The sequence below is a fragment of the Chelonia mydas genome, chromosome 6 (assembly GCF_015237465.2).
Source record: "Chelonia mydas isolate rCheMyd1 chromosome 6, rCheMyd1.pri.v2, whole genome shotgun sequence".
In the NCBI taxonomy this organism is placed as follows: Eukaryota; Metazoa; Chordata; order Testudines; family Cheloniidae; genus Chelonia; species Chelonia mydas.
In genome coordinates this window covers 124,931,191-124,956,606 of record NC_051246.2, presented here as the reverse complement: position 1 = coordinate 124,956,606, position 25,416 = coordinate 124,931,191, and positions in this window count along the sequence as shown.

Below are 25,416 nucleotides of genomic sequence, written 5' to 3'. Positions count from 1 at the left end.
TCTCTTGGGGTATGGGGATAGGGGTATGGGAGAAGGGAATTCACTCGGTGCAGAGGGACAGCTCAAAGGCTTTGCAGCCCTTAAATCCTATTTTGAGAACTTCAGTAGTGATAGGCCTTTTTCTGGCCCTGTGCAACGAAGTGGATTTTACCCGCTGTAAACAAAAAAACTGTAGGTGGATACTGATGTCAGGGAAACGTCTTCTTGCCGCTCTACAAGGCCACTGCTCTGCCTATTGATGCGCCAGGACTTCATGGGCTGTTCTGTATACAAGTAACTATTGTCTCTATAGCAATGCTACTAAAAGCTTCGAGGGATCTCACCATCTAATGCAGGAGACGTTGATAAGCCTGGCTTCAAAAAGGTGATAAGCCCCACTCCAGTGTGTGTGACAGCAGATTCAGGCTTGACTTTTTACTATTAAACCCAAGAAATGATTGTCTTTTCCACTCTCCTCCCATGACAGGAGTGCAGCTGTTTCTAGTAAAGAGGAGCACTTTTAGTCTCCTGGATTCTCTTTGTGCTCACCTCTCATAGAGCCTGATGTTCCATGAGCCTTGCCGGGTTCAGAGAGCGTGAAAAAGCAGTTTGAGTTTGTGAGCTTTTTCTTTCCCTGGAATTTAAACCCTTCCCCCCTCCCGCCCGCCCCCACAGGCTGATTCAGGCTGAAGAAATGGGGTTGGTTTTTTTCTTTTAAAAGAGTTCAAGCAAGTACGTGCTCTGGAGAAGAGAGAGAGAAGAGCCCCACCCCCAGTCCTGCAAAAGGCAGCGAGGGGGTACCTTGTCTATGGCCCGTGTCCAGGGCCTGTGTCTCCTCCCTCTTCCACTGCAGTTACACGGGTGCAACCAACGCCACGGACTTCAGCTGAGTGACTCCTGCCTTACATCAGTGCAGGGCAGAGGAGGCCCAGGCCACAGCAAGCATGTGTTCGTTCAGCTCTTTGGCCCTGAATGCTCCCCCCATGCCCAGGTGAACTGGAAGTGAATCTTCCCCTTACCCCCCCATGCCAATATGACCCAGGAAAAAAATCTCTGCCCTCCCCTGCCCATCCCTGGAGCCTATGTGACTCAGGGGTCAGCCTCCTCCACCCTTGCCATTTCTCCTGCTAACCCTGGCTCCACTCCTGCGTTCAGTCTCCAAATATCAGCCCCAGCCACGCGGAGTGTGAGTGGAATCATTGTGAACACAGGGAGGCTGATCAGCACAGCTCCGCTGAGGTCAACCGGGCGATGCCAGGCGGCCGAGGACCTGGCACATGGGGTTTAAGGAATCCTGGGCTCGGCGAAAGGAATTCCGAGAGCTGTCTTCTCAAAGGTACGTGGGACATTATGGAAGCAAAGTCATTTGCCCGCTTTCCTTGGAAGAGACTCAGGTAGCTTCTACCTGCTGTCTGATCATTAGACCAGCTTGGTCCTTCTAGATGCTAAAGACAGCACGGTTTAAATACCTGTGTATCAGTCTTTCCCATCCTCCACAGCTGGACCTGATTCTGATCCCACTCCCCCTACTGTGAATCAGGTCTTCTTCAAAGGAGTTACGCCTGCATTAACCTTTAGGCCTTTGATTTGATCTCTCCCAAAGCAGCTCAGGAGGTGAAGAAGGAAAAACGACTAAGGAATGTGTGATAATGCAGCCCTCCAGTCCTACTTTATTACATCCTCCTGTTCGGCAGCCCTTCCTGCCAAGCCTTAGTTGTACCAAGAGTGGCAGAAGCACCCTAAAAGTGTGGGGGGGGTGCCTGAAATGTGGCCCTGCTCCCTGCACCGCCCCTTCCCCTCAGTCCCTACCCCCATGCCACACCTTCTCCCTGAACCCTTGGCCTCGCACCGCCTCTTCCCCACAAGACCCCCACCCCCTGCTCACTCTCTCCGACCCCTCCCTTCCATCATCCGGCCCCCTCCCACTTTTCAAAGTGATGGGACCATGGCCCCTTGCCCTCACCCCTGTTCCGGCATCCCTGATGCCCTCCTTCAGCATGTAAGTTACACTTGTTTTTCATACCGGCTGAATGCCAAATGGGTGCAAGTCATACTGCGCACTCCCACTTGCACCTGTTTGGCTGCAAACATTTCTAAGGCGACGAGCAAGCACTGCTCCCCGGGAGGGAGCCATGTTGGATTGGAAAATAGGCGGCCAGGGAGTTACACAAGGAGAGCATTGGCCCTTTGTGTTTAATTACAACTGAGATTGTGGGGACAGTGTCAACTGGCCCTTCAGCTGCAAAGTCACAGAATAGAGACTGGGAGTGGATGGGTCATTGCAGATATTGAATCTAGTTCCTTAAGTTAAGTATCCCCACACCTTCTTGTCAACTGTCTAAATGGGCCATCTTCATTATCACTACACAAGTTTTTTTTCTGCTGATTATAGCTCATCTTAACTAATTAGCCTCTCACAGTTTGTATGGTAACTTCCAACTTATCTGTATGTGTGTATATGTATCTTACTATATGTTCCATTCTACGCATCTGATGAAGTGAGCTGTAGCTGACGAAAGCTTATGCTCTAATACATTTGTTAGTCTCTAAGGTGCCACAAGTCCTCCTGTTCTTTTAGCAGGAGCTCTGTATGCCGTACTCTACCGCCATGTTTTCGATCCTTTTTGAGACCCGGGACCGGCTTGCTAACTTCCTAAACTGTGTCAGAGAGATCTCCGGGACCGGTGCCGGGCCACAGACCGGTCGTTAAGAAACACTGCTCTATGGGATGATGGTTTCCACCTCCTCTTTTAATCTTGGTCTGATTAGTAAAATCAGAAAAGTAATTTTAATGGTGGCTATTTAAAGGCATATACTGTGTTTCAACATTAGACATTAGTTAGGGTTGCCAGGTGTCCAGTTTTGGACCTGCACGTTCGGTCAAAAAGGGAACCTGGCCACGTCCAGTCAGCACAGCTGACCGGATGCTAAAAGTCCTGTTAGCTGCAATAACTGGCCTCGGGGGGGGGGGGGGGGGGAACAGCAGCTGCGGCTGGAGTCACATGGAAGAGGTGCTCTCTGCTCCCCTTCTGAAGCCTGAAAAAACAGCAGTGGCTGGCTTCCAGACCAGGCTCCAAGAGGTAGGAGCCACCGCCGAGGGGGAGGGGATCCTGTCCGCCCCTCTTCTGCCCCGCTGTGTCCCAATTACCCCGACTCTGGCCCCTCGCTAAGAGGACTGACCCTTCCCTGCCCCCTTGCTCCGGGGACCGGAGTGCAATGTCCCACTATGCCCTGCCCCCCCCCGCCCTGCTGTGTCCCAATTGGGCAGGGTCTGCATCAGCTCCTCCCAGCCTGGCTCTGCAGGCAGGTGAGTCCCAGGAGAAGGGCAGTGAGCAGGGGTGTGTGTGTGGAGAATGAGTAACGGAAGAGGGGGGAGAAGAGTGAGCAGGGGGCGGGGCCTCAGGGGAAGAGGCGGGGCAGGGGGCGGGACACGAATGTTCATTTTTCAGCCATTAGAAAGTTGGCAACCCTAAGAAGAGTTCTTACTACAGTTCTGTGTATAATACTAGTATTTAGAGGCCTCTATTGAGATTGGAGGCCCCACTGTGCTAGGCGCTGTACGGACACACAGTAAGAGACAATCTTGGCTCGGAACAGCTTACAACCTAAGTAGGCAAGACAGACAATAGGTGAAAGATAAATAATGCCCATCATTTTACAGATTGGGAACTAAGATGCAGAGAGATTAAAGGCTTGTCTACAGGGTGCCCACGTTAATGGGAGCTAGGTACCTTTTGAAGCGTGCCAGCGGGGTCTACTGGGGGCAGTTACAGTGCAGCCCATTCAGCACTTTACAAACCTCACCCCACCGGGGGTCCTTTTTGCCGTGCCATGTAGACAAGTGCTAAGGGACTTGCTCAAGATCCCACAGGGAGGACTTGAACCCAGAACTTCTGGTTGTCTTAACTAGGTGGCCATCAATCTTGATTCTAACAGTTCACTCTGACCTATTGGGGCCTGACAGTGCCTGCCTGCATTGCTAGGCCTTGTCAGGCACAGTCCATAACACCATAACATACCCATGTGAACCTGGAGTGAATGGCAGGCCTCTACCCCATTCGTAGCCAAGCATGTGGGAGCTGGCCTCACTGCATGGGAAGAACCTGGGAGCTCACCTACAGTTTGTCAGCTGCAAAGGGGACACAAACTAGATCAATAACATTGATTTACATTTACGTGGGAATGCTCAGTGGCTCGATTTCCCATTCCCCCCCTGCTCAAGCCACTCAACTACAGACCCGATAGCGACTATAATGAGGGGAAAGGGAACGTTTTAGAGCATATCAAAACTGCATGTTAATGGGCTTTACATGATGTAATATTTGAGGGTGCTATAATGCTTTGCATCTAAGGATCTTAATCCATGCAATAAAGATCCGTTCACTGAGCCTCACAGCCTCTCTGTGAGATCGGGGATGGCTCACTCAACGCACCAATAAATGCCGCCACCTCTGCGGTAGAAGGTGGTAGCTGATAAGTTGTACACCCCAGGTTGGTACAGGAGGCAGAGAAAATGGCTGCTGAACTGTTCCAGATGGGAATCAAATTGGGGTTCTAAGATATTCCATTAGCTGTACGGGATTCAGGCAAACCCGGGGAACTATGTGCTGCATAAGGGAGCTCCTGGCCTAGACAATAAAAGTAGATTAACTTTCCTTCCAACTTACTTCGTGGTCCCTCCTAGGTATCCAGTCTTGCTGCCCTTCCTCCTGGAAAAACTCCTATTGACTTCAGGGGGAGTTTTCCTTGCAATAAAAACTGATTGAACAATCAGCAAAGAGTCCTGTGGCACCTTACAGACTAACAGACGTATTGGAGCATGAGCTTTTGTGGGTGAATACCCACTTCGTCGGATGCACATAGTGGAAATTTCCAGAGGCAGGTATAAATATGCAAGCAACAACCAGGCTAGGGATAACGAGGTTAGTTCAATCAGGGAGGATGAGGCCCTCTTCTAGCAGTTGAGGTGTGAACACCAAGGGAGGAGAAACTGCTTTTGGAGTTGGTGAGCCAGTCACAGTCTTTGTTTAATCCTGAGCTGAGGGGGTCAAATTTGCAAATGAACTGAAGCTCAGCAGTTTCTCTTTGAAGTCTGGTCCTGAAGTTTTTTTGCTGCAGGATGGCCGCCTTTAAATGTGCTGTTGTGTGTCCAGGGAGGTTGAAGTGGTCTCCTACAGGTTTTTGTGTATTGCCGTTCCTAATATCGGATCTGTGTCCATTTATCCTGTTACAATGGAACCCTGGAACAGGCTGGCAGCGTTGGCCTGAAACACCACACACTGTAAGCAGGACATAGACGCCGACTCCATGGGCGCTCCAGGGCTGGAGTACCCATGGAAAAAATATAGCGGGTGATTAGCACCCACTGGCAGCCAGCGCCCCCCTCCCCGCCATGCTTCCTGCCCGCCGGTGGCCCCGCCAATCAACTCCTCCCCTGCCCTCCCAGCCCTCCCGCCCACCAGTGGCCCCACCAATCAACTCCTCCCCCGCCCTCCCAGCCCTCCCGCCCACTGGTGGCCCTGCCAATCAACTCTTCCCCCGCTCTCCCAGCACCTCCCGCCCGCCAGTGGCCCCACCAATCAACTCCTCCCCTGCCCTCCCAGCCCTCCCGCCCGCTGGCGTCCCTGCCAATCAGCTCCTCCCCCGCCCTCCCAGTGCCTCCCACCCGCCAGTGGCCCCGTTAATCAACTCCTCCCCCTCCCTCCCAGCCCTCCCGCCCGCCGCGATCAGCTGCTCCGAGGCATGCAGGAGGCACTGTGGGGAAGGGGGAGGAGCGGGGATGGGGCGTGTTTGGGGGAGGGGGCGGAACTGGGTGGGAAGCGGCGGGGTGGGAGTGGGGTCGTGGGGGAAGAGGTGCAGTGGGGGCTGGGGCAGGAAGGGGTAGGAAGGGGTGGGGCTGGGTGGGGGGTTGGGGAAGGGCTGGAGTGGGGGCGGGGCCTGGGGCTGAGTGCAGGGTGAGCCCCCCCGGGGAATGGAGAAAGCAGGCACCTGTGAAGCAGGGGTTCATTATGGTAGGAAAGGGCTAAATGGGTTCTCCTGGCTCACTGTGGCAGATGCAGAGACAACCCGTGGCTGCCAATAGTGGGGCAGCAGAGTGAAGGCAGCCAGCTTCAGCCATGTTATTGAGCATGTTCACATGGACTGAGCATGCTCAGTACAAGCCAAGCAGCAAATCTGGGCGGGGGGGGGGGAAGCACCTGACTGCAAATACCCCCCACAAGCATTGCCTCTGGGAAGATGGCTGGTTACTCCAACTGGATATAATGAAGTGGAAGTTGTTCTCTGAGGGAAAGGGGCTGTAGGGTGTGGGCTGAGCATTCCTGAGGGAGGAGCAGTTAAATACAGGGAGAAGATCTGAGCTGAATGTCGTTATTTTATTGTTTTCATTGTTAATAAAGCCACAAAGCAGAAAGGTGCAAGTTCAGACTATACATTACAGGTGGACTGTGTGTGTAAGGGAGGGATAGGCACCTGCTCACAAGCCCTGTGATCCGCATGTTCAGTTACAGATCATCCTGGATCACTCATCCTGGATCACAGATCATCTTGGATCACTCACTTTTATTATTTAACATTTATATTGCAGTAGGTATAAAGACCACAGTCAGGTTGCTAGATGATGTACAGTATATAAAGGACAGGTTTCAGGGTAACAGCCGTGTTAGTCTGTATTCGCAAAAAGAAAAGGAGGACTTGTGGCACCTTAGAGACTAACCAATTTATTTGAGCATAAGCTTTCGTGAGCTACAGCTCACTTCATCGGATGACAGTCCCTGTCCCAAAGATGTAATGGGAGATGAGACAAACAAGTGGACGGAATGAGGTGAAGGAGACAAGGTAAGAAAAATAGATAATAGAAGGAGCCCAATTCTTAGTGGGTCAGTCACAGAGATCACACCTTTCCACCATTATCATATTGCTGCAGTGTTCTGTACGCATCACAGATGATGTTACTAATTTAAGCTCTGGAAGTTTGTGGGCAAGAGACTTAAAAAAATTAAAAGAATAAATTAGATTTTCAGATGGCAAGTGTATTTGATTGATTAGTAGGAGCTGGCTGTTTCGTGTCTTTTTTCATATGATTCAATAAAATATTTGTGAAACAGCATAACCGCACTTTACAGCAAGTACCATTGTATGGAGCAGGAGGGAGCGTGAAACCAACCTACTTCCTCCACAAGTCTTGCTTCCTAAGGACTACGCTTCCCAGCATGCAACGCTCAAGGCTCATTGTTAACCACTTTCTCACTGCGGTGTTGTAAACTATCTAACGACAAATATTGAACAATAGCATTGGAAATTATGACTCAGACAAAACACTCATTGAAGTATCAGGGAGGCATTCAATGCCAGTTCTCCTGAATAAGTGTCATGATGCCCAGCATGGGACCTTCAACACAGACCTCTACCATTTGAGATAAAAAAAGTAACTCCATTAGCTCTTACTAGTAGTAGGCAATTATCCTCTAGAGACCAGCCACCAGAGGGAGATGGGGCACACACTGTCAGTGTATTACATAAGGGATAAAGTAAAAACAGAATAAGGTCTTCAGGATTTCTGCCAGTGTAAATACCTATGTTGTTGAATTTTTCTTTATGCTGATGAATTCTAATCCATAACACAACATTCCCTTTTAATCCAAGAAGGTCCCCTTGGATTAAGACAGAGCATTACATACTGGAACTGGTAATCTTTACGGGCAAAACTCTGTATTTAAGATATCAACAGCTACATCCTGTTCTGTGCTATGCGAGCTCCTGGCAAATATTCAATTCAGTCCTTATCACTGGCCACAAAAGGCCAAATTCTGCTGTCAGTTGACCTCATTCCAAAAGATGCTGAATGCCCCCAACTGCAGCAAGAGTCAGTGGGAGGTGAGGGTGCTCAGCACCGGGCAGGATCCAGTCTAGTTACACTGGCATAAATCTGCAGTGGCTCCAGAGAAGCCATTGGAGTTACTCTGGATGCACACTTAGGTAAAGGACAGCAGAATCTGGCCCACAGGAACCTGTACAGTGTTATCAGTCATCACTGCTCGGGTTATTATGTGTTTACTTTACGGTGTAGTAGGTGAGCTGGTGAGCTCTCTTAGCCTTAGTCTCCTAGCAGTTCTGCATCTCCAGCGGGCAGTTTCTGATCTGACTTTAAACCCTGTGCAACCAACACCAGGAGGTAAATGAGGCAGAATTTGGCCCCCTCGAGAGATTACTGCAGGCCTCGAAAGATCTCCAGTGGTATCCAAAAAAGAATAATACAGCTTTTCTGCAGACAACTCTATCTTTACTACATACCAATCCGATGACAAACCAATTGGCACGCGATTGCGAGCACAAAAGCAATTTGGCTTCCTGCCTCCTCCTGTTGACAGCTTTAAAGCCGCTGTCTTTAAACCCACCTCCCGTAGGTGGCTAGGCAGCAGAGCCAAAGGCAGAGATCACACTTCCAGAATGTTTGTTAGCTGTAGGTCCCCAGGCACCGAGTTCTGGAAAATATTTTCCAAGCCGTGTCCTGAGGGTCAGAGGCAGGTTCTCTGGCTCGTTCCTTGCTGATTTCACGCTGGGGTTTGCATGCGGCAGATGTGTTTTCAGGACTCATAGGAGGCCAGGCAGATTTGATAGTCTCTCTGGGTTCATAGTCCTCTTAGATCCCATTCTGCCCTGCACTTTTGTGATTTGCTCCCTTACACGGTGATGCTGAAGGATGTGCTCCCTGAGACATGTCTGAGGATAGAGTCATTTGCAAACTTCCCCGTGCTGTTCTGACCACACGGACACATCTTTCTGAATTTCAAACCAAGATGGGCCCGGGTCGGCCTCAGTCAGATGGAGACTGCCTCACGGCGCAGAGAGGAACTGGCTTAGCTCGAGAAAAGCCACCCGATGAGCAAGATTTCTTCATTTTAAATAGCTCCCCCCAGGCATCAGGCTTGGGAGCTGAGGGTCTAGACATATAACTGAAGTCAAGAGAGAACCTCACTATGAGGAGAAAAAATGATGGACAAAGACGTATTTTTATGCATAAGCATAGGTCACATCCTAATGCCTCTCTTGTTTCCTTCCCTAGCTGGCCTCCATCAGTCCTTTCAAAACAGTATTCAATTCATTGGATGCCACCAGCTAGCCCACCAGCACAAAGCTACCATTTTTACCCTAATCTTGCAACTTGCTCTGCATGGGAGGACCTCTGCACTGGTGCTGAGCCCCCCTGGAAGTCAGCAGGGCTCCATGTGGATGCAGGAGTCTGCTCAAGCTGTCACAGGATTGGGGCCCTTGTTCTTGCAGTGGTTTAAGTCCACCTTGTTACCAACTGACTGAGCAGAGCTCCCTCCACATATGACACCACAACTCATACCTGAATCCTGAATGCGCTGCTCTGCACAGAGCAGCGTGGGAATTAAAAAACAAGAATCACTGCTGAAGGAGCCAGAGTAGGTCAGCTAAGATTATCCTCCTGCTTTAATTAGGTGTCTGAATATCTTTAGGGCTTTGTTATGTAAATGTCAAGCCTTGACTTGTCATGAGGTTAAATCTGCAGTTTTGGCCTGAAAGGTGTCATACATACAAAGAGAGATTGAAAAGATTGGGATTCTTTTCCTTAAAAACAAGATTAATAAAAAGAAAGGGAGTACTTGTGGCACCTTAGAGACTAACCAATTTATTTGAGCATAAGCTTTCGTGAGCTACAGCTCACTTCATCGGATGCATACTATGGAAACTGCAGAAGACATTATATACACAGAGACCATGAAACAATACCTCCTCCCATCCCACTATCCTGCTGGTAATAGCTTATCTAAAGTGATCACTCTCCTTACAATGTGTATGATAATCAAGTTGGGCCATTTCCAGCACAAATCCAGGTTTTCTCACCCTCCGCCCCCCCCCCCCCCACACAAACTCACTCTCCTGCTGGTAATAGCAGATTAATAAAAGGGAACATGATAGAAGTATATAGAGTGATGAATGGTCCAGAGAAGCTAACTCAGGAGTTCCTAGGTTATGAGAACAGAAGCAAGGGGACATTCAACAAAATTAAAAGGTGGCAAACTTAAAACCAATAAAAGAAAATACTTTTTCACCCAGCTAAACTGTGGAATTCATTGCCTTGGTTTTGCTGAAACAAAACAACATCCCAGTTTACATACACCACACTAGATAATGTAGAGATCTATCAAAAGTCTTTAGTGATATCACCGGCTGCACTGCTGGACTGAATGACAAAAAGGAAACGGGCTGAAATGCCTTTCCAAGCTGCTAAAAACCCCTACATCGCTCTTCAAGGTGGCTTTAGCTAAAAAGCAGGTAAAAGAATCTGCCAGCAAAATGCCATTTTTTCCACACTCCCACATCACAGCACCTGCTCCCTCGTTAGAGGTGTTACTCCAAAGCCATGTCCACTCTATTTGAATCAGCATGATTCAAAAGTTTGTTAGGGCAGGAGCTTTTCAGAAGTAGCTAGTAGGTAGATTTAAAAGGCCCTAACATGGCCTTCCCATGGGATAGGGTTAGGGTCGTGAAGTTACAGATTTATGGGTCCAGAATTGTTGTGAGCATGCGGAACTCCCAGTTGCTTCTCCTGCAGAACAACGCCTGCACTATCAGGAGGGGGAATTTAACTCCTTTCTTTTTCCAGTTGTTACGAGAGGCGACTATCAGCCTTTTGATATCATTTTATTCAGTCATTTCTGCTCATATCGACACGCAAGGAGGAAGCAGAAACCCTCTTTTGAGAACGACGTAGGCCCTGAAACGTCGTAAATGGTGCCCGATTGCAAGGTCAATAGCTGTGAAACAGAAACCTTATTGAGACTCTAATTAGAATGCCCAAAGCTGAAGGCAGAGGCAACATGTGACAGTGGAAGTAATTTTTCTCTCCTATGGGCACCCTGATCCTAACCCCAGAACTCAAATGCTGTTGGCTCAGCACCTCTGATTACCCAATAGTTTGGGGGAATCTCTCAAGACCCACAGATAACTGGGGCTGAGTTCTGTATGTGCATGCATACATCATCTGTATGACTGGTGTATACATATACACTGCAAAATTTATAAGCAACTCATGATTATATGAGAAAGGTGGGTTGCAGGGACATACTGTACCCTCTTTATTCCTTCATCACTTACATTCCACTTGCATGTTTATTAATTTGAGTACTCCCCTAAGTGCTGGAGCTTTTATCTTCTGTGTCAGGGGAGCTAACAATCTAGTAGCTTCTAGCAGCCTGGAATCCATCATCTTCCTCATTCATCCCACCAGCACATGATGAAAAATACATTCAGACCATCCAGATTGCCAGAGTCACATGAGTGCTTCGCACTGACTGTAGTTTACATTCAGAAGTTTTCATTCACAGACTTTCCTCCAGCGTCTTTCACAAAGTGGGTTGTTTGTAACATTCCCTACGTTTCTTCACAGCATCTCTAACAACGATTCAAGAGGTCATAATAAGAACCTGGTGATTTTCCAGCCATGATTACTCCTCTGTTTTATTTACTTGTCAGAGAACTGTTCTAGGGGGTTATGTTTGTTTCTGCTGAAGGAAAGCTTGAGGGTATGTTTCAGGGCTGACATTATGACACTTGTAGGCAGGACAATCTGTAGTTAGAAAGAATTGCTGTAAGTCCCCAACGTGTTCCTTTATACCTCTGCTGTGATCGAAAAAGCAGCATCTGCACTGCAACGCAGGTCAGATTTTTATTTTCCCAATAAAGAGAAGGATGAGCCTGTGGTTAAGGCACTGGACTGGAACTTGGGAGGTTGGGGTTCAAATCTCAGGTCAGCCACAAACTCCCTATGTGATTCTGGGCAAATTGCCCAACTGAGGCTGTGTGCCTTCCCCATTTGTGAAATGATAGGAATACGAAGTTCTTTTTGTTGTTTTGTCCATTTAGATTGTAAGATCAGGGCAGGCGTTGTCTCTTACTCTCTGTGTGTGTAACAGCCTGGCCCAGTGGGCCTCTGGGTGCTACTGTGATGCAAATAATTATTAATAATAATTGTGGGAGAACTGGTGCTAACAGGAGATGGATTATTCTCCAATGCCTTCATTAGCTGGATTTTCTCTTTGAAATGGTGATTCAGCATTTCCCAGTGCTGCCCCACAAAAACGTTTATGCCAGTTAGATGCAGAAAATACTCGTCTTTGAGACCGACATGAGGTTTCAATGGAAGCTTCAGTTTTAACTTAAGTCTCTTAGGCCTGGTCTACACTACGAGTTTATGTTGGATTTAGCAGCATTAAATCCGAATTAACCCTGCACCTGTCCATACAATGAAGCCATTTTTTCGACATACAACAAGGGGATTAACGCTGAAATCGACATTGCCGTTTCGAATTAGGGTTAGTGTGGACACAATTCGAAGGTATTGGCCTCCGGGAGCTATCCCACAGTGCACCATTGTGACTGCTCTGGACAGCACTCTGAACTCTGATGCACTGGCCAGGTGTACAGGAAAAGCCCTGGGAACTTTTGAATCTCATTTCCTGTTTGGCCAGGCGAGTTCATCAGCACAGGTGACCATGCAGTCCCAGAATCAAAAAAGAGCTCCAGCATGGACCGAACGGGAGGTACTGGATCTGATCGCTGCATGGGGAGAGGAATCCAGGCTATCAGAACTACGTTCCAAAAGACGAAATGCCAAAACATTTCAAAAAATCTCCGAGGCCATGAGGGACAGAGGCTACATCAGGGATGCAACACAGTGCCGCGTGAAACTTAAGGAGCTCAGACAAGTGTACCAGAAAACAAAAGAATCAAATGGACACTCCGGGACAGAGCCCCAGACATGCCGCTTCTACGCTGAGCTGCATGCAATTCTAGGGGGGGCCGCCACCACTACCCCATCCCTGTCCGTGGACTCTGAGGGTGGGATACTTTCCGCCATGGCTGAGGATTTTGCAGATGGGGAAGATGAGGAGGAGGACAAGCTTGGGGAGAGCACACAGCACACCATTCTCCCCGGCAGCCAGGATCTTTTTATCACCCTGACTGAAATACCCTCCCAACCCAATGAAGCCAGAGAAGGGACCTCTGGTGAGTATACCTTTTAAAATATAATACATGTTATAAAAACAAGCATTTTTTAATGATTATGTAGCCCTGAGGACTTGGGATGCATTCGTGGCCAGTACTGCTACTGGAAAAGTCTGTTAATGTGTCTGGGAATGTAGCGGAAATCTTCCAGGGACATCTCCATGAAGCTCTCCTGGAGGTACTCTAAAAGCCTTTGCAGAAGGTTTCTGGGGAGAGCAGCCTTATTCCGTCCTCCATGGTAGGACACTTTACCACGCCATGCTAGTAGCAAATAATCTGGTATCATTGCATGACAAAGCCTGGCAGCCTACGGTCCTGGTGTTTGCTGACATTCAAGCAACATCCGTTCTTTATCTCTCTGTCTTATCCTCAGGAGAGTTATATTGTTCATGGTAACCTGGTTGAAATAGGGGAATTTGATTAAGGGGACATTCAGAGGTGGCCGTTCCTACTGGGCTGTTTGCCTGTGGCTGAAAAGAAATCCTCCCAGCAGTTAGCCACGCGGTGGGAGGGGGGGCCATTGGCGCTGAGCTGTTCGTGTTTGGCTAGCAGGGATCTTCCCTGATACCAGCCAGGTGGTGTGGAGGAGGGGAAAAGCGATCATCCCAGAAAATTGGATGTAGGGAGGGGATTAGTTTGGTTTCTGCTGCTGCAAGTTAACAGGAAAACTGCACCAGTAAATGGCCAACTCAACGGGCTTTGCTTGGTATGAGAAAGGAGGGGGCTGCTGTTATGAAGGTTGCAGAAGCTGAAAGACTATGGCTTACCATGGCCGCCTGCAAGCCGAATTCTGTTGCCCGGCCCTGCATGTGTGATCTCTAACACCAAAGCCGCAGACACTCCATATAAGATGTAAAATGCTACCTTGTACCAAAATCACATGTGCTATGTAATGTGAATAGTGTTGTTCACCGTGAAAGAGTATAGCCATTGTTCTGTAAAATGTATCTTTTTAAATACTTCACTCCCTTTTTTTCCTCCAGCAGCTGTTTCAAGCCTCCCTCCTCCATCCCAGAGGCTATCTCAGATAAGGCGGCGAAAAAAACACACGTGCGATGACATGTTCTCTGAGCTCATGCAGTCGTCCGGCACTGACAGAGCTGTGTGGAGAGGCACAATAGCAGAGTACAGGATGGTGGCCGATGAACATGGGGAGAGGTGGCGGCAGGAAGATCAGAGGAGGCATGAGGAAACGCTGGGGATACTGCGGGATCAAACGGACATGCTCCAGCGTCTGGTGGAGGTTCATGAATGGCAGCAAGATCACAGACTGCCGCTGCAGCCCCTGTTTAGCCGCCCTCCCTCCTCCCCAAGTTCCATAGCCTCCTCACCCAGACACCCAAGAACATGGGGTGGGAGGCTCTGGGCACCCAACCACTCCACCCCAGTGGACAGCCCAAGCAACAGGCTGGCATTCAACAAGTTTTAAAGTGGCCTTTTCCTTCCCTCCTACCCTCCTCCCACACCCCACCTGGGCTATCTTGTGAGTTATCTCCCTAATTTTATAATCAATTAATAAAGAATACATGCTTTTTAAACGATAGTGACTTTATTTCCTTTGCAAGCAAGCTGTGGTCAAAGGCGGGAGGGTGGGTGGCTTACAGGGAATTTAGAGGCAACCAAGGGGGTGGGTTTTCATCAAGGAGAAACAAACAGCAGTGTCACACAGTACCCTGGACAGTCATGAAACTGGTTTTCAAAGCTTCTCTGATGCGCACCGCTTCCTGCTGTGCTCTTCTAACCGCTCTGGTGCCTGGCTGCGCGTATTCAGCAACAGGCGATTTGCATCAACCTCCCACCCCGCCATAAACCTCTTCCCCTTACTCTCACAGAGATTGTGGAGCACACAACAAGCAGCAATAACAATGGGAATATTGCTTTCGCTGAGGTCTGAGCGAGTCAGTAAACTGCGCCAGCGACCCTTTAAACGTTCAAATGCACACTCTACCACCATTCTGCACTTGCTCAACCTATAGTTGAACAGCTCCTGACTACTGTCCAGGGTGCCTGTGTACGGCTTCATGAGCCAGGACATTAAGGGGTAGGCTGGGTCCCCAAGGATAACTATTGGCATTTCAACATCCCCAACAGTTATTTTCTGGTCTGGGAAGTAAATCCCTTCCTGCAGCTGTTTAAACAGACCAGAGTTCCTGAAGATGCGAGCGTCATGAATCTTTCCCAGCCATCCCACGTTGATGTTGGTGAAACGTCCCTTGTGATCCACCAGTGCTTGCAGCACCATTGAAAAGTACCCCTTGCGGTTTATGTACTGGCTGCCCTGGTGGTCTGGTCCCAAAATAGGGATATGCATTCCGTCTATAGCCCCACCACAGTTAGGGAATCCCATTGTAGCAAAGCCATCTAGTATGACCTGCACATTTCCCAGAGTCACTACCTTTGATAGCAGCAGCTCAGTGATTGCGTTGGCTACTTGCATCACAGCAACCCCCACAGTAGATTTGCCCACTCCAAATTGATTCCCGACTGACTGGTAGTTGTCTGGCATTGCAAGCTTCCACAGGGCTATTGCCACTCACTTTTGAACTGTGAGGGCTGCTCTCATCTTGGTATTCTTGCGCGTCAGGGCAGGGGAAAGCAAGTCACAAAGTTCCATGAAAGTGCCCTTACGCATGCGAAAGTTTCGGAGCCACTGGGAATCATCCCAGACCTGCAACACTGTGCAGTCTCACCACTCTGTGCTTGTTTCTTGGGCCCAGAATTGGCGTTCCACGGCATGAGCCTGCCCCATTAACACCATGATCTCCAAATTGCGGGGGAATGCAGTTTTAGAGAAAAGTGTGTTCATGTCCTCATCACCGCACTGCCGTTGCCTCCTCACCTGGTTTTTCAGATGCTGGTTCTGCATACACTGCACGATAATGCACGAGGTGTTTACAGTGGTCATAACTGCTATGGTGAGCTGAATGGGCTCCATGCTTGCTGTGCTATGGTGTCTGCTCCTGCTCGGGCAATCCAGGGAGAAGGGCGTGAAACGATTGTTTGCCATTGTTCTGGCGGAGGGAGGGGCGACTGACAACATGGCTTACAGGGTTGGCTTACAGGGAATTAAAATCAACAAAGGGGGTGGCTTTGCGAGAAACAGAATGGCCCCCTCAAGGACAGAACTCAAAACCTCAAGGATAGAACTCAAAACTGGGTTTAGCAGGCCATTGATTTCTCGGAGGGGGAGAGGAGAAAATGAATACAAAACAAATCTGGTCTATTTCTTGTTTTGATCCACTTCATCTATCTTTATACATCTTACTGGCAGCAGACTGTGCAGTACGGCCGCTAGCCATCGTCATCTCCTGGGTGCTCGGCAGAAGACGGTGCAGTATGACTGCTGGCCATCATCTTCTGCTGGCTGCAGATTAAAAGACAGTGCACTGCCGGTAGGACTGAATCGCCATGAGACGAAACTTAAAAGGGAAATGACCTGGCTGAGTCACTCCCATGTTTGCCCAGGCGCCCCTGACCTCATCGAGGTCAGTTAAAAGAGCACCCAGGACTACGTCGACAACGGCTACCAGTCATACTGCACTGTCTGCTGCCAAAAGGCAATGAGCGGCTGCTGTGTAGCAATGCAGTACCACGTCTGCCAGCACCCAGGAGACATACAGTGACGGTGAGCTGAGCGGGCTCCATGCTTGCCATGTATGGCATCTGCACAGGTAACTCAAGAAAAAAGGCGCAAAACGATTGTCTGCCCTTGCTTTCACGGAGGGAGGGAGGGAACGGGGGCCTGACGATATGTACCCAGAACCACCCGCAACAATGTTTTAGCCCCATCAGGCACTGGGATTTCTACCCAGAATTCAAATGGATGGCAGAGACTGCGGGAACTGTGGGATAGCTACCCACAGTGCAACACTCCGGAAGTCGACATTTGCCTCCCTACTGTGGACACACTCGGCCGACTACATGCACTTAGAGCATTTGTGTGGGGACACACACAATCGACTGGATAAAAATGCTTTCTACAAACCCAACTTCTATAAATTCAACTTAATTTCGTAGTGTAGACAAGGCCTTATAATATTACGTTAACAAAAAACAATTTACCAACAGCTGCACTTCTAAGAGACCAAGGGACTGATTAAACCTGTCATGTAGATTACGTATAGCCCTTTCAATGAGAGGTGTGTACCCTAGCATGCAACATGTTTCTGACCAACAAGCAAACTTCAAAGATGATCGGGGGGGGGGGGGTGAGGGGGGTGGCTAAAGTGTGGGGAGGGGAAGGTTGGATAAGCTGTAACTCAAGTGTTTTTAATAAATCTCATGTATTTCACACAAGGATACTTTAGAGCACTTTGACAACTTTAGCACATTGACACCTATTTTCAGTTATGCCATAGTCCCTATCTGTAAACAGGTTAAGTAAATAATACAAGTGAATTGCATTTATAGTTTAAACAGAAAGAACAGCACTTCAAATGCAAATAGGAGACAGCCTGTCTACAAGGACATTTAGCCAATTGCTTGATGCATGTGGTTTCAAAGATGGTTGACTTTTATCCAAGAGACACAGATGGGAGGATTTAGACATAAACAGCTTTTAATTTACTACTGATGTTTTGTCTTGACTATACCTATTACTATCAGAGCAATAAGTGAGCAAAAAGATACCTAGAAAATGCTTTCCCAGCTGAAGTCTGCAGTGGTGATGTGAAGAAATAGTACCTGAAATGAACAATCGTTCTGTGCAGAAACTCTCCACTTTAGAATGTAAACAAGCCTGGACACTAAATGGATTCAAACAGCATCCATGTACATTTCTCATCTAATTTAAAACGCAGTTCAAAGGTTTGATTTTTTTTTTCTTTTAACATCGAGGGACATAGCTATAGTGGAAATACACTGTTTATGAGGTGTTTCTCCCCTTTGCTTCCTCCCCTCCCCCAATTTAGTCCCTGGAAATACAAGTCCAAATGCCTTGCAAAATATGCTAATAAATAAAATAAAGATTCACAGTGGATAAGTAATAAGGCAGATGGGTAATTCATAATCAAGATTTCCAGATACTTTGTGGGTCTGATCCAGAGTCAAACATGTTTAAGTAAGTGAAAAGATTTCCATCAACTTCAATTGGCTTTGGATCTGGCTCCAAAGCCATCTGCCTGAAAAAAGCCCAATACTGGTTTAACCGATAAGCTAAAACAGACAAGATATGTAAGAATGAACGTACAGTATGTGCACTCAATTCATGTGACCCACAATGGACATACGTTTCTGCGAATCTCTCTGTGTCTCAAGGATATGAAATAATTGCCATTTTCATTTGCCAAAAGGCTCTATCTAAATATTGCGCATTGTTAAAACAACAAAACCAAACAAAAGGGCAGCTGGGACCAAATCAGATGGGACAAAATGAAAAGAATACCACAAGGAAGTAAACATGCAAAGTGCACATTTTCTAAGGGACTCTAAATAATGCACTAAGTGAATATTTTGGAGCTTGGTTACATGCAGGTGCTAGGACGCTTTATACTTAGAATGCCTGGAATATTTTCGCTGCTAAGGGAAATTAATAAGTACTAGTTTGCTTAAGCATTTTGTGCCAATACTAACCATTAGCTTTTGGCTCATGGCCACAACTGTCTACTCTGCACTGGATTCTGCCACCAAGGGAAAGGTCATTAAGGCCCATACTTTATTCTTCTTAGTATGTTCCAACATAATTAACAGAAGTTGTTCACCAGCTGGTTTCCTTTCTGTCAGCAAGTACCTACAGTTTAATGGGCTATGCGGGATTCTTTACTTTAAGTGGGTGAGGCTGGAAGGAAAATTAAAATGTATAATCTTTGATCCACCCACTTCTAATTAGTTCTTAGGATTTTACATAATAGAAACTATAAAGGAAGTGGAGAAGGGGGAAATGAAATCATTACAAACCAAGTGATCCCAGGCAGCCAAATACATTTTTGATTCTGCTTTCCAAAGACAAACTGTGGTTATAAAGACAAAGTTATAACTTGTTGGAGTGGGGATTTTTGCTGAAGATTTACCAGTTGTACATACCGCTGTTGTCTCAAGCTACATAACAATTTGCAGTCGATAAGATCATGCATCTTTGGATATGTCCATACTACCCGCCGAATCGGCAGGCAGCGATCGATCCAGCAGGGGTCAATTTATCGCGTCTAGTCTAGACGTGATAAATCAACCGGCGGCACCAGCAGAGTCGACGGGGGAGCAGCAGCAGTCGACTCACCGTAGTGAAGACACCGCGGTGAGTAGATCTAAGTACGTTGACTTCAGCTACGTTATTCATGTAGCTGAAGTTGCATAACTTAGATCGATCCCCCCCAAAATGTAGACCAGGCCTCAGATTCTTTGGTTGCTTTGTGATGTATCTTTATTCCAGTAACGCCTAGAGGTCCCAGCTAAGATCAGGGCCCCATTGTGCTAGGTGCTGTACAAACACAGAGCATGAAACAGTCCCTGCCCCAAAGAGTTTACGACATGAATAGACCAAGAGTAGGAGAAAGGAAGAATTATTATCTTCATTTTACAGTTGGAGGACTGAGGCATAGAGAGAGTAAAGGGTACCATTTTCTAAAGGACCTAACTCCTATTGAAAGTATGTGGGATTTAAATGCTTTTGGAAATTGTACCCTAAGTGACTTCTCCAAGGGGGCAGAGGGAGCTTGTGGGGGAGCTGAGAAACGACCCAAGATTAGCAGGGTCCTAGGCCAGTGACTGCATCTCAAGACCTTTCTTCCTCCTCCAGCCAGCATTCTTCTTCTTCTAAGTCAAGGGTGAATGCTGGCCCAGAAAAGAGCAAGGTGAAATTCTATTTAATGTAGAAATTAGCATGACATGACAGAGTGCTAGGTTGACTTTTAGTGGGATTAAGTGCCTCATTCCCTTAGGCACCTTTGAAAATCCAAGTCCTACACTAAAAAAAATTAAAGCAATTTGTACCGACTTTACTGTACAATTAGAAATGTATTCCCTAGGCCAGTGGTCACCAACCGGTCAATCGTGGAGGATCTCCCGGTCAATCGTGGAGGATCTCCCAATCGATCGTGATCTCTGGCTGCGCCGTGGGGCTGCTGCGAAAACAGGCTCCCTGCCTGCCCCAGCCCCACGCCACTCCCAGAAGTGGCCAGCATGGCCCCGTGGCCCCAGGGGCAGGGGTCTCCCTCCGCACACTGCTTCTGCCTGTAAGCATCACCCCCGCAGCTCCCATTGGCCGGGAATGGGGAGCTGTGACCCATGGGAGCTGCAGGGGGGGCGGTGCTTGCAGAGAGGGGCAGCGCGCAGAGCCACATGCCGCCCCCCGCCTCCGGGCCGCAGGGGCACACTGGCCCCTCCCAGGAGCGCCATGGGGCCGAGGTAGGCAGGGAGCCTGTCTTAGTAGCAGCCACGCTGCGCCGCCGACCGGGAGCCGCTGGAGGTAAATGCTGCCCAGCAGGAGGCCGCACCCCAACCCCCAGCCCTGAGCCCCCACCCAGAGCCAGCACCCCAAACCAGCTCTGAGCCCCCTCCTGGAGCCAGTACCCCATACCCGTACTTGCACCCCTTGCCCCAGCCCTGACCCCCCTCCCAGAGTCAGCACCCTGTAGCCCCTCTTGCACCCCAACACTCTGCCCCAGCCCGGAGCCCCCTCCTGCACCCAAACTCCCTCCCTGAGCTTGCACCCCTCACCACCTCCTGCACCCCAACCCCTGCCCCATGCTCAGCCCAGAGCCCCCTCCCACACTGTGAACCCCTCGGTCCCAGCCCAGAGCCTGCACCCCCTCCCAAACCCCAACCCCCTACCCCAGCCCGGTGAAAGTGAGAGAGGGTGGGGGGAGTGAGTGACAGGGGGGTGGAGTGAGTAGAGCAGGGCTTTGGGGAAGGGGCGGGGCTCCCGGGAAGCGGGGAGGGGGGTAGATCCTGGGTTGCCCTTAAATTCAAAAAGTGATCTTGAGCATAAAAAGATTGGAGACCATTTGCCCTAGGCTATTTGGTAGGATTAAGGAATTGATAAATGGGACGCAAAACATTTACCTTGGTTATAAATTAGACCAGGCGGCTAGTGACCAGGTGGCCTCATGCCACGTGTATTCAGTGGTATAGGTGAATTCAGTGGCTTGCGGAACCCTGATTAGACTACATCTTCCCATGATACACCAGTCTTCCCTCTTGGTGAGAAGAGGTGGTACATCCTGGGAATCCCATGGCCATGGTGCATCATGGGAGCTGTAGTACGGGTGGGGAGCCTGGCCCATGGAGAAGAAGGAGGCCATAAAGACATTAGAGAATGAACAGAACAGGTCAATTATTGAGTGATCCGTCCCCTGGTGTCCAGTCCCAGCTTCTAGCAGTCAAAGGTTTAAGGACACCCAGAGCATGGGCTTGTGTCCCTGACTGTCTTGGCTAATAGCCACTGATGGATCTATCCCCCATGAACTTATCTACTCCTTTTTTTAACCCAGTTATACTTTTGGCCTTCACAACAGCCCCTGGCAATGAGGTCATGAGGCAACTAAACTTCAGCTCCCGTGAGGCACTGCAGTGGTCTTTCGGCAATGAAATATTTTGGGGTTACTCCAAAGTGGTTTGGTTTTCAGCCAACAAAACTAAAAAATGTTGGGTGGGGTTGTTTTTGTTTTGTTTTCAGAGGTTTTTTGTTTGTTTGTTTTGTTTTGGGGGGGAATCTAAATTTTCCGTGGCAAGCAGACACTTTTGATGAAAAAATTACATTGAGTCACAGAGCCAAGTTTCCATCAAAAAACAGAATTTTGGGCCGGCCCTAGTTCTAAAGTTGAATGGGCACCGAGACTAAACTACCTTCATTCTTAACTCTAGAGCTGCCTGCACCAGGCCAGAGCCAATACACTAGTGTGGCATTATACCTTTTCTCTCCTGGTATTTGACTGGCTCAGTGGCCAAATCCAGGATTTTGATTTCCAGTAAAGCCCAACTAATATGCCTTTCATGGGCACTAAGTAATGAATTTAAAATGCTTATTTAAAAGAAGACGACAGCAGAAATCAGGATAATGTTGGTATGCATTTGTAGAAACTTGTCTCCTTCCTAGACACAGATCCTACTAAGGGTCCTGCATGGGTAGCTCCTTATGTTTGTGCAGAATCACATTGAATGCAATGGGTCTCTATATGGCCATAAGGACTTACAAGCTTCATTTATCCAAGAGCATAGCCTAATGAGCTAATATGTGCTTTGTTTCTATGATCCTTTATAGATAAAATCTCTTCTTTCCTTCACAGAGGAAAACTTTCCTTAAGGAGTTGTGGGACTGGCAAAAACATTTTATTTGGCAATTCAAGACTCTAGTTAATTCTCTGATTAATATATCTAGAAGAGGGGATAATGAGAAGACAAATATCATTATGTTGGGGGTTGGGTAAAAGCGCATGGAAGCTGGTAGGTGTCATACCCCTCCTCCCGACCCTTCATTCAGGATAAATGACAAAAACAAGCAAGCTCCTTTATGGAACCAAATAGGATCACCCACCCAAAACACAGGCACATGGCAAGCCTTGAGTAGAAGCTGTGGCTCAGGGGTTCCCTTGGAGACTGACATAGCAACCACAGGGGCTGGGGCATTGTTCGGCAGAGTTGTATGTGTGGGAGAGAAGCAACCGAAAGAGACAGAAGGAGACAGAGAAGGAGCACAGAAGCCCCAGACACAGGTAGCACTCCTGTAACATTCCTGGTAGCACGGCCCTGCGAAAAAGTCTAGAGACAGCTGCTTGGTTAAAGTGCTGGCTGAAAGAGACTTGGAACTGTGAGCAAAGAACCCATCTCCTATTGGATTGCTACTGTGTTCAGGGAAGCAGGACTTGGTACATTCTTTGTAAATACACAGGGTTGCATCAAAGAAATATCTGACTCCATCATTGGTTTCTCCACCTAACCGACCCAACCAGCAATGCCACCCAAATTAGCTAACCGCTCAGGTCAAAAAGGATAACAACCCCACGGACTGTTGTGATGATGTCCCTGGATGGACTATCCATGGCGACTGGACCCAGAATATCCGGATCTAAAAGCATAAGCCTCTGTTCCTTGCAGTAAAGGACTGGGCCCATTAGCAGACTCATAAATCTCTTTATGTGGTCAAGCCACTAGAAGGAGACAACGTGTTTATATTGTTTACATGTACACATTTATATTCATCTTTTGAGTGTCCCCATTTGGGGATATAAAATGCAAGAGACTGGAAGAAGTACAGAGAGGGAAAAAAATGGAGGGGGGGGGGGAGGGGGGAAGATATTTAATGGATTGGCCCAGATCAAATGCCTGCCTCCCACTGAAATCCAATTGCGTGAAATTCCATAGCGGCAGCAAATCCCCTGACCTCCATATTTCAAGTCAGTGCAATGGCTCCTGATCTGGAGCTACTCGAGGCAGAGAGGATCGACATACATCTTGAAGCCCCCACTGAGAATGAAGGGAAAAATGCAAGTCCAAACGGACCCTGAAGGTTAGAGTATTGAGGGTCTGTGTGGAGAAGGCATGTCTGGAGTGACGCAAACCACGGGCAGTTTGAAACTGGGAGGAGGTGCATGCTGAGTTATTGAAAGGAGGGAGCGGAGGATATTAAGGTTTCCTTGATTCCAACTTCAATGTCCTCTCTTCAGTGTCCTCTCTTCAGTGTTTGCCTCCTTTGGGATCATAGATGAACACTGGGATTTTCAAAGAAACCTAAGGGACTTAGCCACCTCAATCCCACTGAAGCCAACTGGAGTTGGCCACGCCACTCCTTCGGGTGCCCACCCTGCAGTAGTCTAGCTATCTATAAGAGAAGCACAGCCTGGACAATGGCAGTGCGGGTTGGCCTTCCAGGGTGCTTCAGCCCTTCTCTGGAGAGACCACACTTCCATGGGTGAGGAGGAAGCTCAGTCTCTATACCTGTTCTGTCCGCAGCCCCTTTGCTGAGGCAGGCAACCAAGTGCCAACTGTGCCTTCCTGGCTGGGAGGGGAATTTTCCTGTGTGTCTGTGTGATTGCCGCCATCTTGGCCAACACAGTAGGGGCTAACCCAGGCACCTCCAGCACTGAAGCATGGGCTGCTACAGCTTGAGCTAAAGAGCCTAGACTCTGCAGCTGGGGCTGTAGCAGACTCAGACCAGATCGGGCAGAGAGAAGCCTGTAACTCACACACTCATCCGTGGGTTACATTGGTCTAGCACCAGCACAATGGAGTCCTGATCCCTGATTGGAGCCTTTGGGCAATACCTCAGTGCCAATAGGAAGTGATACGATGATCTGTAATAATCCTTTCCACTGGACTGTGTTTACCAAGCCATTAAGAGCCATCAGATGGTGGTAAATTTCGGTTCTTACTCAGCAGAGCTGGATTTGAACTGAGGGCCTGGCCATAGAGACGTCATATACCAAGTGGGGAACTATATTTTTAGGGGGTCGACAATAGAATTCTGAGCTCTCCAGGGTTAGGTGACAAGTGCGGGCCTGCTCATAAGTCACTGAACATTGATACCGTCTGATTCCGTAATCAGCAGATACTCTGCTGGAATTGCGAATGGCGGTCGGTGTCAGGAACGAGGGCCTGCAGCAGAGCTAGTCTCCAGGCAGCCTCACAGCTGGCCTGCAGCAGCTGCCTGATTAGCCACACAACTTGATTGGCTGCCAAAGCCAACAGACTGGCTCTGAGGCCAGGAACAGCAGCAGCTCACTGGCTTCTCAACGCTCAGGCCCACCGCTGTGCCTGCTCCTGTCTTACCTTGTTCCTGCTGCTCCTGCCTTGCACCGAGTCTTGCCTCGCTCCCATCACTGCCTTGAATCCTTCTTTGCCTGATACCCTGCTTGCTCCATTTCCTGTCCTCTGGTTCTGACCCCTGGCTCTGGTTCCTGATTACGGACTCTGGCTCGACCCCCCTGGCTCTGGTACCCAGTTCCTGACCTCCAGTTCCGACCCCTGGCTCTGGTGACCGACACTGGCCACTAGGCATGCTGCCTGCTCCAGCCACCAGGCCTCCTGCCTGGTCCTGCCACTAGGCTAGACCGCCCTCATCCCGGCTGGCTGACAGTCGGTCCCCTTGTCTGTAACACTACAGGCTCATACGGAGAAGACAGGAGAATCAGCCCCCAGAAATTAGCCTCTTTTGTAATGAATAATTTTTGTATTATCCTTTCAGCAGGTGTCAACATACCCCTATGCAGCAGTGGCCAGATTCTATAATGTGTTAAGCTCCTCTTGCCCATTGACTTCATTTCACCCTTCCATGGCAGGAGGTGCTTAGCAGCCGGCAAAAACTTCAGTACCAGGCAAATTGGTTGAAACTAGACTAAAAAACAGAATTATCAGACACATAGATGAACACGATATGTTGGGGAAGAGGCAACTTGACTTTTGTAAAGGGAAATCCATGCCTCGCCAATCTGTTAGAATTCTTTGAGGGGATCGACAAGCATGTGGATAAAA